Source organism: Hyla sarda, chromosome 3, assembly GCF_029499605.1.
Source record: "Hyla sarda isolate aHylSar1 chromosome 3, aHylSar1.hap1, whole genome shotgun sequence".
NCBI lineage: Eukaryota > Metazoa > Chordata > Amphibia > Anura > Hylidae > Hyla > Hyla sarda.
This window is the reverse complement of record NC_079191.1, coordinates 143,834,058-143,846,617: the sequence shown is the minus strand read 5'-3', so window position 1 is coordinate 143,846,617 and position 12,560 is coordinate 143,834,058. Positions and strand designations below refer to the sequence as shown.

Here is a 12,560-nt window from a genome sequence, read left to right as displayed (position 1 = left end):
GGGAAGGCATACATGGGGGGCAGCCGACTGTAGGTGTAGAGAGAAGGCAGAGCACATACAGCAAACTATAGAATCCAACATATACAGCCCTCACATCTAGCACGTATTGCTGGGAGTATACACCCATATAAGAATATGAACCTAGATGCTCTGAGTATTATGAAGCTCTTAAAGGGGTACTCCACCCCTGAACATCTTATCCCTTAAGCAAAAGGATAGGGGATATGATGTCTGATCGCAAAGGGTCTGTGACTGCTGTGGTGGCTCGTCACTGCCATGGCCGCCCGAACCCAGCGCTCCAAACATAAATGCTGAGATTAGAGATGAGCTAACTTACAGTAAATTCGATTCGTCACGACCTTTTCGGCTCGGCAGTTGATGACTTTTCCTGCATAAATTAGTTCAGCTTTCAGGTGCTCCGATGGGCTGGAAAAGGTGGATACAGTCCTAGGAGACTCTTTCCTAGGAATGTATCCACCTTTTCCAGCCCACCGGAGCACCTGAAGGCTGAACTAACTTACGCAGGATAAGTAATCAACTGCCGAGCCGAGAAGTTCGTGACGAATCAAATTTACTGTAAGTTCGCTCATCTCTAGCTGAGATCGCTGGGGTGCCAGGCCGGAGATCGTGGGGGTTTGAGCAGTCAGACCACCGCAATCAGACATCTTATCCCCTATCCTTTGCATAGGGGATAAGATGTCCAGGGGCGGAGTATCCCTTTAATATAATGCAAATTGAGGATTTCAGAGGGTATGAAAATTAATTGAGACAAAATAATTGTAGATTGAAACTTACCGCTACATTTTTAAGTACTAATATACATAAAAATCATTGTTTGCATTCCAAAGAAGCCCATAGCCTTTAAGTTAAGATAGAAAAAAAATCTCAACAATAAGGCATTTAACGTCTAAAAGAGACTCTCCTGACATGTCTATTTTAGTAGAAACTTGACATTCTAATGCAATAACAATGCTGCCTAATCTTCCCCTAGAACTAAGCATTCTGCCATCCTTTGTTATTACTCCTAGAAATGCTCCAATAAGTCTAGAGCCACACAATATCATTCCTCTTGTCACACTCACATTTTTTTGTAGGAATGACAGGACAGCACAAGTTTTTTTTTAAATCTCCTCCTCAGTATTCTAAAATTGTTAATGAAAAACTCCCAATGCCTTTACTCTCCCCCAAATAAATAAAAAAGCACCATAATTGAGAGCAGTGATCCCTTATATTTGTTGCTGGCCATGTGTTTTGGGACAGGAACTACTTGGGAGGTGATACATTTTTTTTTTTATGCAGGATCAGTTTAGGCTGCTAATTAGGGTAAATATTCCCAAGTTTTGCGTGCTATATATTTTTGGTGTTTTATCAGACCAGGTCCCTATCACGTTTAACCTCGTCTCCAACCTGTTGAGTCTGCGATTTAAACTTTTCAAGGCCATGCAAGTGTTTCATAAACCTTGCCCCATATATAATCGTAGCAATATTTTAAAAGTAAATTTTTAGAGCCAGTTATTTTGGGTGCAGTGATAGTTTATATGGTGTTTTCGCAATTATTTTTGGTGGTGCAGTGAATTAGTTATGGTATTTACTCAAAAAGACATATCAGGAGAGCTGGCAGGTCCAGTCAAGTTACAACTCATTTAACCTAATGCTTTATTGGTACTCCTTTGCAGTTTTCTTTTTCTAAAATAAAAATAATGTCAAAAAATGAAACTGATTAACATATGAGTGTGAAAAATATAAAAGGCTTTGAAGAGGTATTCCAGGAACAAAACTTTTTTTTTTTTATGTATCAACTGGCTCCAGAAACTTAAACAGATTTGTAAATTACTTCTATAAAAAAAAAATCCTAATCCTTCCAATAATTATCAGCTGCTGAAGTTGAGTTGTTCTTTCCCGAATGGCAACAGTGCTCTCTGCTGACATCTCTGCTTGTCCCGGGAACTGCACAGAAGAGTAGAAGAGGTTTGCTATGGGGATTTGATTTGATTGATTTGATTCTACTCTGGACAGTTCCCGAGACAGGTGTCATCAGAGAGCATTTAGACAGAAAAGAACAACACGACTTCAGCAGCTCATGAGTACTGAAAGGATTAAGATTTTTTAATAGAAGTCATTTACAAATCTGTTTAACTCTCTGGAGCCAGTTGATTATATACAACCCCTTTAACCCCTTAACGACGCCAGAAGTAAATCTACGTCCTGGTGAGCTGGTACTTCTACATTGGAGCGATGCTCGGGTCATGCGTGGCAGGTCCTGGCTGCTGATAACAGCCAGGGACCCTCTGGTAATGGCGAACATCCGGGATTGTGCGGATGTCTGCCATTAACCCCTCAGATGCCGTGATCAATACAGATCACGGCATCTGCAGCATTGCGGTCACTAAAATGGCTGATCGGATCGTCCGCAGCGCTGCTGCGGCGATCCGATCATCCAAAACGGCAGACGGAGGTCTCCTCACCTGCCTTCGCTGCCTTCCCGGCATCTTCTGCTCTGATCTGCCTTCCCGCAGACCAGAGCAGAAGATGACCGATAATACTGATCAGTGCTGTGTCCTATACATAGCACTGAACAGTATTAGCAATCGAATGATTGCTATAAATAGTCCCCTATGGGGACTATTAAAGTGTAAAAATAAAAGTAAAAAAATAAATAAACAAAATGTGAAAAAAACCCTCCCCCAATAAAAACGTAAATTGTCCCATTTTCCCTATTTCACCCCCAAAAAGTGTACAAAAAATATTTTATATACATATTTGGTATTGCCGCGTGAGTAAATGTCCGAACTATTAAAATAAAATGTTAATGATACCGTACGGTGAACGGCGTGAACTTAAAAATAAAAAAAAAGTCCAAAATAGCTTCTTTTTTATAACATTTTATTCCAAAAAATAAAAATAAAAAAATTATTAAAAGTTTTATATAAGCAAATATGGTATCAATAAAAAGTACAGATCACGGCGCAAAAAATTAGCCCTCATACCACAGCTTATAGGGAAAAATGAAAAAGTTAAAAGGTCTTCAAAATAGGGGGATTTTAAACGTACTAATTTGGTTAAAAAGTTTGCGCTTTTTTTTTAAGCGCAACAGTAATAGAAAAGTATGTTATCATGGGTATAATTTTAATCGTATCGATCCAAAGAATAAAGAACATGTCATTTTTACTGTAAATTGTACGGTGTGAAAACGAAACCTTCCAAAGTTTTCTTTTTAATTACCCCACACAAATAGTATTTTTTTGGTTGCGCCATACATTTTACGGTAAAGTGAGTGATGGCATTACAGCAGACAACTGGTCGCGCACAAACAAAGCCCTCATACTAGACTGTGGATGAAAATACAAAAGAGTTATGATTTTTTGAAGGCGGAGGAGGAAAAAACAAAAACGTAAAAATAAAACTGTCCGAGTCCTTAAGGCCCAAATGGGCTGAGTCCTTAAGGGGTTGAAGACCAGAAAATTAAAAATTAAAATGTTAGACTCCAGTAGTGGGCTATAATTTGCTGGCTAACCGATCCAAAGTTAAACAGACAAATGCCCCCTACTGCCTTCAAAATTGGAAACAGTACAGTAAGTCAGAAAATTAAAAAACATTCCTCCCAATCCCCATTTATCTTTCCAGAACCTGTTTAACACTGATACTTTTTGTTACTATGGATTGTCTTTACAAATATCACATATGTTTACATAACTGGCATGACTAATGATTTCCACCCTCTACACAGTTCCCCAGAGAATCTGATACCAAATAGATTCCAACTCATATTCCACACATATTAACTTCTACACTCTCAATCATATGGCCCTTCTGACCCGACCAGTGAAGTTGTTTATCAGAAGGAGCCAGGCTGTTGGCTTTCATAATATTTCTAATTAACTACAAGATAGAAATAGGGAAATCCAACAGACTTGGACTATTTAGTCCATCAAGCCGGCATACTTTTCCTAATTACTGTAAATACTTAAACTTTATATGAACTCTTGCTTTCCCCTCCCCTCTATTTTTGGTCCCCTTTCCTCTATTCCGAGAATTATTTTAGTGTATCTAACTCAGTTTGACATCAGAGGGGCCCGTCTTGCATTTGCTCAGCAGTGCAGGGTAAGCTTCCCCACCACCATAGGAGTTAAAATCTACAGTTATGTCTGGTTTTCTTAAGAGTGTATTCAGAACATCTGGCTTTGGCTACAACTAAACATAGCAACAAAGGCATCTCCTTTTCTGCAAATAGCATGCTAAGAAGCCAGGAAATCTAACAATCCCAGGATAAGATTAGTAGGAAAATCAAAAAGAAAACTTTGCTTCGTAGTTTTGATATAGAAGTCGGCTTTTTGATTAATTAAAGGAAGCAAGAGTTTTCAATTGGAAGCAAGGAGAATTGGAAAATGATGTTCAGTGTACGTAACTATTTGTCTAGACTATAGGATCTAGAAGAAAAACACAAATAAAACAGGTGGAATTATGTCATATTGCCCCTTCTCTAGTCTACGTCTTAATGTACTGCAGCAATATATTTTCCATGCCACATAGCTAATTTCCCATACAGGAACAAAGAAAAGCTAAGCACGAAAACCTATAGAAGCTGCAATGAGGGTATATTAAAGGAGAACTCCAGAATATAAAAATTGTCCCCCATACTGCCGGTAGTAAAACATACCTTCCTTCGCTCCCCCGGGGCCTCCGGTAACCGTCTCCGGTCTCCGCCACGATCCACTTCCTGGTTGCCGGTGGTCGGAGAATCATACTGTGCTCAGCCAATCACCGGCCGCAGTGAAGTCCCGACTCGGCCGGAGATAGGCTGAGCGGTAGCAGCAGGTGCCGGTGTAGTGAAGAATTGTGTGTCTTGAAGCGTTCTCACACTGCCGCTCAGCCTATCGCCGGCCGAGTTGGGACTTCACTGCAGCCAGTGATTGGCTGAGCGCAGTATGACTCGCCGACCACCGGCAACTAGGAAGAGGATTGTGGCGGAGAACGAAGCCGGTTACTGGAGGCCCCGGGGGAGCAGAGGAAGGTATGTACATCTTTATTTTTTTTTCTGCCGTCAGTATGGGCGACAATTTTTATATTCTGGAGTTCTCCTTCAAGTAACTTTTGGAAAATCTGTGCTGCGTTATGAAGAAACATAACATATAAATGGATGTATACATTTTTTTTTTTTTTAAAGAGGTACTCTGCCGGTGCCAGAAAGTAAAACAGATTTGTAAATTACTTCTATTTTAAAATCCTAACCCTTCCAGTTCTTATCAGCTGCTGTATACTACAGTGAAATGGAATTTCTTTTTGAATTTCCTTTCTGTCTGACCACAGTGTTCTCTGCTGACACCTCTGCCAGTTTCAGGAACTGTCCAGAGCAGGATAGGTTTGCTATGGGGATTTGCTCCTGCTCTGAACAGTTTATAAAATAAACAGAGGTGGCAGCAGAGAGCACTGTGGTCCTGTGGAGCATATAGCAGCTGATAAGTACTGGAAGGGTTAGGATTTTTTAAATAGAAATAATTTACAAATCTGTTTAACTTTCTGTCACCAGATTAAAAAAAATAATAATATTATATATCTTTTCCAGCGGAGTACCCCTTTTAACAGTTTGATGGAAATAAAGCAATGGCTCATATGAGAACTGCTGTTTCAACAATGTTGTGTTAATTTAAATTGAACAAGTAAATGTAAGAAACTTTGTAATGTATCTTATTAGAGAAAATCTACTTATCAAGCTTATTTCCTAATTTATTCTCTCTACCTCCTAAAAATGTATCATTCACTAAAATCTGCAGAGTGATAAAGGCAGAAAGAGAGGTTGCACCAGCTTTTAGTAAGTCTTCTATCTCATCCCAGTGATGGATTCACATTTTACACTGCTATTTAATGTCCTTCATAGCAGCTAGTCTCCACCCACGAGCTCGGAAACAACAAAAAATTTGAGATGGAGCCTACATCTCTCATAAAAAGCTTGTTGAAAGATTAGTGACCAGTTAAAAGGGCAATAAAAATAAACAACAAAACAAATCATTATACACATTTAGAAGAAATCTAAGCCCATTGTTTAAAGGGGTATTCCAGGATTTTTTTTATTTGACTATGCTACAGTGGCTGTAAAGTTAGTGTAGTTCAGAATATAGTGTCTGTACCTGTGTGTGACGGTTTTCTCACAATTCTTCTGAGTGATTTTCACCCCAATATTTAATTTTTATCAGCATACAAAATTACTGTTGTCTCAGATTTTTCCCAGGTTGCAATGCGGCCGAGACCTGACTCACTAGTCAGCTGATGACAGGGAGCCTGTCTGCTTCAATGGTAGAACGATCGCTTGGTGGGAGAGAGATCAATCTGCAACTAATGAATCAGCTGTAGGCACCCTGATTGAAAACCACAGGTCTTTTGAATGGATGCAGCTCATTTATGTTTCAATGGGTGGGGTGGCTGATGTGTGGGAGGGAGGAAAATTGAATTGTGGGATTTGTAGTCAAAAAAAGAAAAGTCAAACAGGAAATACCAGTTCACAAACAGCTAGCCACAGTATTATGGTAATCTCACAACATAGCCATTTAGCCCCAAGACAAGCACAGATCCTTCCTAAGCATGTCCATTACTGTCTGCCAGGTACGTACTAAAAATCACCTTATGGTGGATAACCCCTTTAACGTAAGGAAGAATTTTCCGAATGCTCACAAAATTTTGTTTCTTGTCCCTTCCTTTTTCAGTTGAGGGCTAGCTTCACCAATGAGGGGGTCTTTCAATGCAGACAATAGTGGGAAAGGACTCCTAATACTTTTAATTCCTTTACTGGCAGAAACTGGTTTGGTGCTTGGGTATGTGGTAAAGATGTCTGGTTTCCAAAAGTTTGGCCCAACAAGCTCCAATTAAAGCCTGAAATTTACATAAGCACCCCACAATAAAACATACTAGTGTGTGGTATGCATGCATATCAGCATCTTTAGTACTCTACAAATAAAGTATTAAAGAACTGTCTTAAAACCATAAGTTTGTAGAACCCATTTATACCTTAAGGGAACGTCCACACCAGCGGATTTACAGCGGATTTTACGTTGCGGATCCGCTGGTGAAGGCCCGCTCTATGCTGTCTTTACATGTGCCTGCTCGTCACGGCAATATGCCGCGACGAGCAGACACCCTGCAGCGTTGTGCGCGGCATACTCGCAGATTGCGGCCACTCTCCTTGCTCTGAGTTAGGCTACCGCGATGTACGAGTATACTGCGACTCGCACATTACAGTGTGTCTGCTCGTAGTGGCGTATTGCCGCTACGAGCAGGCACATGTAAAGACAGTATAGAGCGGGCCTTTACGCTGCGAAAATCCACTCGGGTAAACGTACCCTAAAGCCTTTTCAGCTGTAATACATAATTGAATTTTTATGTAATACAGGTTAATAGAAACATTGCTGTTTACTCAAGCCACCATTGCCACTTACTATACAGACACTAAAAGGGAAATACAATGGTTTAAAGCAAGAAAACCTCAACAAAACCGAGTCATTACAAAAATATAATGCAAAAATAGTAAATACAGTAATCTTTATTGAAACATGATTTAAAGACGGGGAAGAGTTCCTCAATTTTTTAAATCATGTTACAATATAGATTTAGTATTTTTGCATGATATTTTTTTTAATGACTTCATTTTTTGTAGGTTTTCTTTTTAATTAATTGGAGGTCAAATAGCATTGTGATTTATGTGGTGCATTACATACGTGGCACCGACATATGCTTTGATGGTATTAGTATAGGATTGACTCCTTACACCCCTTAGTCTGAGATTTTTTGTTTGTGTGTATTGGTTTAAAGTAGCCTGTTTAATATGTTAATAAGGCTCAAGGGCCTGTGAGAGTCCCCAGCATGGCAAGAGCCAAGGGTTGCACCTACACTCTCTGGTGAATAAGAGAAGATGGGTAACCTCAAATCTTGCTGTGGGGAACGGCCAATCTGTCCATGAGTTTCATTTATGTATTAAGAAACAGGATGCTGTCAAGTCCACAATAAGTGGCTGTCCTTACACAGACCGAAATCAACCATACCTTTTAATCAAGTACTTGCTTAAATAATTAGTGTGCAATTCAGTTATCTCTAAATCTGCCATCTAACCAGGTTGATGTAAGGTACACATGGGTTTCCCAAAAATCTGGTTTTAAAGGGGTACTCCGGTGGAAAACTATTTTTTCAAGTCAACTGGTGCCAAAAAAGTTAAACAGATTTGTAAATTACTTCAGTATGACCACCGTGCTCTCTGCCGACACCTCTGTCCATGTCAGGAACTGTCCAGAGCAGGAGAAAATCCCCATAGCAAACCTATGCTGCTCTGCACAGTTCCTGACATGAACAGAGATGTCAACAGAGAGCACTGTGGTCATGACAGAAAAGAAATTAAAAAAGAGAAAAACTTCCTCTGTATTATACAGCAGCTGATAAATACTGGAAGGATTAGGATTAGGATTTAATCTACAAATCTGTTTAAAAAATAAAATAAAAACACAAACATGTTTTCCACCAGAGTACCCCTTTAAGTTCTACACAGAAAGAATAAGGACAGTCCTGGCAGAGTCAGACTTATGGGATTTATAGATTTCCAAGGGGAATGATAGAGGCATGTTAAGGGGGGCTGAGAGGTTAAAAAGTGACATGCAACAGAACCTACAGTCATGGCCGTAAATGTTGGCACCCCTGAAATTTTTCAAGAAAATGAAGAATTCCTCACAGAAAAAGATTGCAGTAACACATGTTTTGCTATACACATGTTTATTCCCTTTGTGTGTATTGAAACTAAACCAAAAAAGGAGGAAAAAAGCTAATTGGACATAATGTCACACCAAACTCCAAAAATGGTCTGGACAAAATTATTGGCACCCTTAACTTAATATTTGGTAAAAGTTACTTAAATCAGTCACTTACTATAACCTTCAATAAGCTTCTTAGACCTCGCAGACGGAAAACTGGACCACTCTTCCTTTGCAAACTGCTCCAGGTCTCTTATTGGAAGGCGCCTTTTCCCAACAGCAATTTTAAGATCTCTCACAGGAGTACAATGGGATTTAGATCTGGACTCATTGCTGGCCACTTCAGAACTCTCCAGCGCTTTGTTGCCATCCATTTCTGGGTGCTTTTTGATGTATGTTTGGGGTCATTGTCCTGCTGGAAGACCCAAGATCTCGGACACAAACCCAGCTTTCTGAGACTGGACTGTACAGTGCGACTCAAAATCCGTTGGTAATCCTCAGATTTCATGCTGCCTTGCACACATTCAAGGCACCCAGTGCCAGAGGCAGCAAAACAACATTGAACCTCCACCATATTTCACTGTAGGTACTGTGTTTTTTCTTTGTAGGCCCCATTCCGTTTTCAGTAAACAGTAGAATGATGTGCTTCACCTAAAAGCTCTATCTTGGTCTCATCTGTCAACAAGACATTTTCACAGAAGGATTTTGGCCTTCCTGGGTCTCCTGCCATAGCATTTACTTTCATTTAAATGTTGACTGTTCGCGCTGACACTCATGCTCCCTGAGCCTGCAAGACAGCTTGAATATCTTTGGAACTTGTTTGGGGCTGCTTATCCACCATCCGGACTATCCTGCGTGTACACCTTTCATCAATTTTTCTCTTCCATCCATGCCCAGGGAGATTAACTACAGTGCCATGGGTTGCAAACTTCTTGATAATGTTGCACACTGTGGACAACTCTGGAGATGGACTTGTAACCTTGAGATTGTTGATATTTTTCTACAATTTTGGTTCTCAAGTCCTCAGACAGTTCTCTTCTCCTCTTTCTGTTGTCCATGTTTAGTGTGGCACACACAGACACACAATGCAAAGACTAAGTGAACTTCTCTCCTTTTTATCTGCTTTCAGGTGTGATTCTTATATTGCCCACACCTGCTACTTGCCCCAGGTGAGTTTAAAGGAGCATCACATGCTTGAAACAATCTTATGTTTCCACAATTTTGAAAGGGTGTCAATAATTTTGTCCAGCCCATTTTTGGAGTTTGGTGTGACATTATGTCCAATTTGTTTTTTTTTCCTCCTTTTTGGTTTAGTTCCAATACACACAAAGGGAATAAACATGTGTATAGCAAAACATGTGTTACTGCAATCCTTTTCTGTGAGAAATACTTCATTTTCTTAAAAAATTTCAGGGGTACCAACATTTACGGCCATGATTGTATTTACCTAATATAGCATCAAACATATAAAGTATGAATGGACAAGCTGTGAAATCATTAGAGCCTGGAACCAGCTGTTCTCACACCATGTACATAAATACGGATGGAATATGTGTCACGTTCATTCTGGTACTGAGCAGATGAAATTACTTTTCACTCAGATAGCAGATGGCATACTAGAATTACTAGCTGTGCCTAATAGTTCTTATGGCATGCAATAAAGAAAAACAAATCTATAATATGTCAATCAATGTCACCATGCTAGATCATCTTTCCTTATCCAAACTTCAACTAAATTACAATCACCCACCAATTCAACTAAACCCTTACCACTGGCAATGGAGGCCTATTTATTGTAGTCATTTAACTGTACACAAATTCCATAAATATATTTTTTAATCATGTAACATAAAAACACCTAGAAGTATCATTGTCACATTGGCCCTGATTGTCAATTAAGCAGGGATAGGGATGGGTGGGTGAGCGAGAAAGCATTCAAAGAACACTTCTTTAACTCTTGGCACCATTTTTCTAGGTCACAGAAGCACAACTAGACATACGAAAGGTACCATGTGTCTCCTTGCCTCAATATCGGTGTCAGGAGTTTGGAAAGCACTTTTAGGGCATATGAAGTATAAATAACCTGTTGAGCTGAATTTGAGTAAAACCAAACAGAACCAAAATCAGGTTCACACTAAGGTAAGGCTGTAACACACAAGTATGGTCTGGACTAGGATTTGTTTCACACACCAATCTGCCAAAACACTACATCACCAAGTGCGCAGCCTCCACCCTCACCTTCTGTCTTATGCTTTCTTCCTTTGTAGAATGTAAGCCCTCATGGGTAGGGCCCTCTGCCTGTCTGTATTACATAGTAACATAGTTCATAAGGTTGAAAAAAGACCAGAGTCCATCTAGTTCAACCTATAACCCTAAATGAGTCCCTACTGAGTTGATCCAGAGGAAGGCAAAAAACCCTCATACTAGAGGTAAAGATTACTTCTCGACTCCAAATATGGCATCAGAATAAATCCCTGGATCAACCTTCTGTCCCTATAAATCTAGAATCCATAACCTGTAATGTTATTACTCTCCAAAAATGCATCCAGACCACTTTTAAATTCTTTTACAGAGTTCACCATGACCACCTCCTCCGAGAGAGAGTTCCACAGTCTCACTGCTCTTACAGTAAAGAACCCCCATCTGTGCTGGTGTAGAAACCTTCTTTCCTCTAGACATAGAGGATGCCCCCTTGTTATAGATACAGTCCTGGGTATAAATAGATAATGGGAGAGATGTCTGTAAGGTATTCACTTGGCTCATGTTTATTGTACATTTTTATTATGTTATGTACCCAAAAGCTTTTTCACATTTATAGCGCTCTGAAATTAATGGTGCTTTTAAATAAATATAATTAAATTATATCATGGAACAATGCTACTAGTACAGGACTTATACACAATATTTCACTGTAGAATACTAACTGCAAAGTCATTAGCAGAACCATTTAGATTATGTTATGTTCACTCTTTTACTGTCTTTCTTCTTGAAAATTAAGAAGCATTACATCCTCATTCAGCAGATAGAGGCTGTTGCTTAAAGAGTACCTGTCAAATGGAAAAAAATTTTGACATGTTCTAGCAACATGTCAAAACTTTTAACCAGCGGGGGGGGGGGGGGTTTCCAAGTGCTTAGATCAGATTCCACCGATCAGGAGAACGTGCAGGGAGAAGTCTGTGCTGCCCCTTTTTCTTCCAGTGGGTTGCTGTGCACTTCGGCCTCCGCCATGTTGTGTTCGGTAAGTGGGATGTGCGGGGGTGTGTTCTTGCTTCTGTCCTTCCTATCTTCTGGCGTCTGAGGCGAATCTTTTCTTCCTGTTTCTTCCGTGGCTCAGCGACGAATCTGCGGCCTCTTCCGGCGCATGCGCAGGTAGTTTGTTTGTTTTTTTACCAATAAAGTTTTTTTTGTCTAATTGACAAATTGCGCATGCGCGAGTACTCAAGTGCTACGCTAACAGCGTAGCGTACGTTAGGTCTACGCTAATAGCGTAGCTTCGCGCAAGCGCAGACAGTTTGTCAATTAGACAAAAAAAACTTTATTGGTAAGAAAGAAAAAAAAAAACTACCTGCGCATGCGCCGGAAGAAGCCGAAGATTCGTCGCTGAGCCACGGAAGAAAAGATTCGCCTCGGACGTCAGAAGATCCCACTTACCGAACACAACATGGCGGAGGCCGAGGTGCACAGCAACCCACTGGAAGAAAAAGGGGCCAGCTTCCGGATCTTCACAAAAAGGTAAGAAAATACATATATACATAATCACAACACACATACTTCTACACACATAACACACAAACATAATAACAAAAAACAGTATAAGCAAGGGAGAACCCCTTT

General features: G+C 40.0%; 1 protein-coding gene across 4 annotated transcripts in view; it reads right to left on the bottom strand.

Moving 5' to 3' along the window:
* The window catches only part of FNDC3B (fibronectin type III domain containing 3B), a 350,539-nt gene that overhangs the window by 310,312 nt on the left and 27,667 nt on the right, over window positions 1-12,560 (bottom strand). The window lies entirely within an intron of this gene.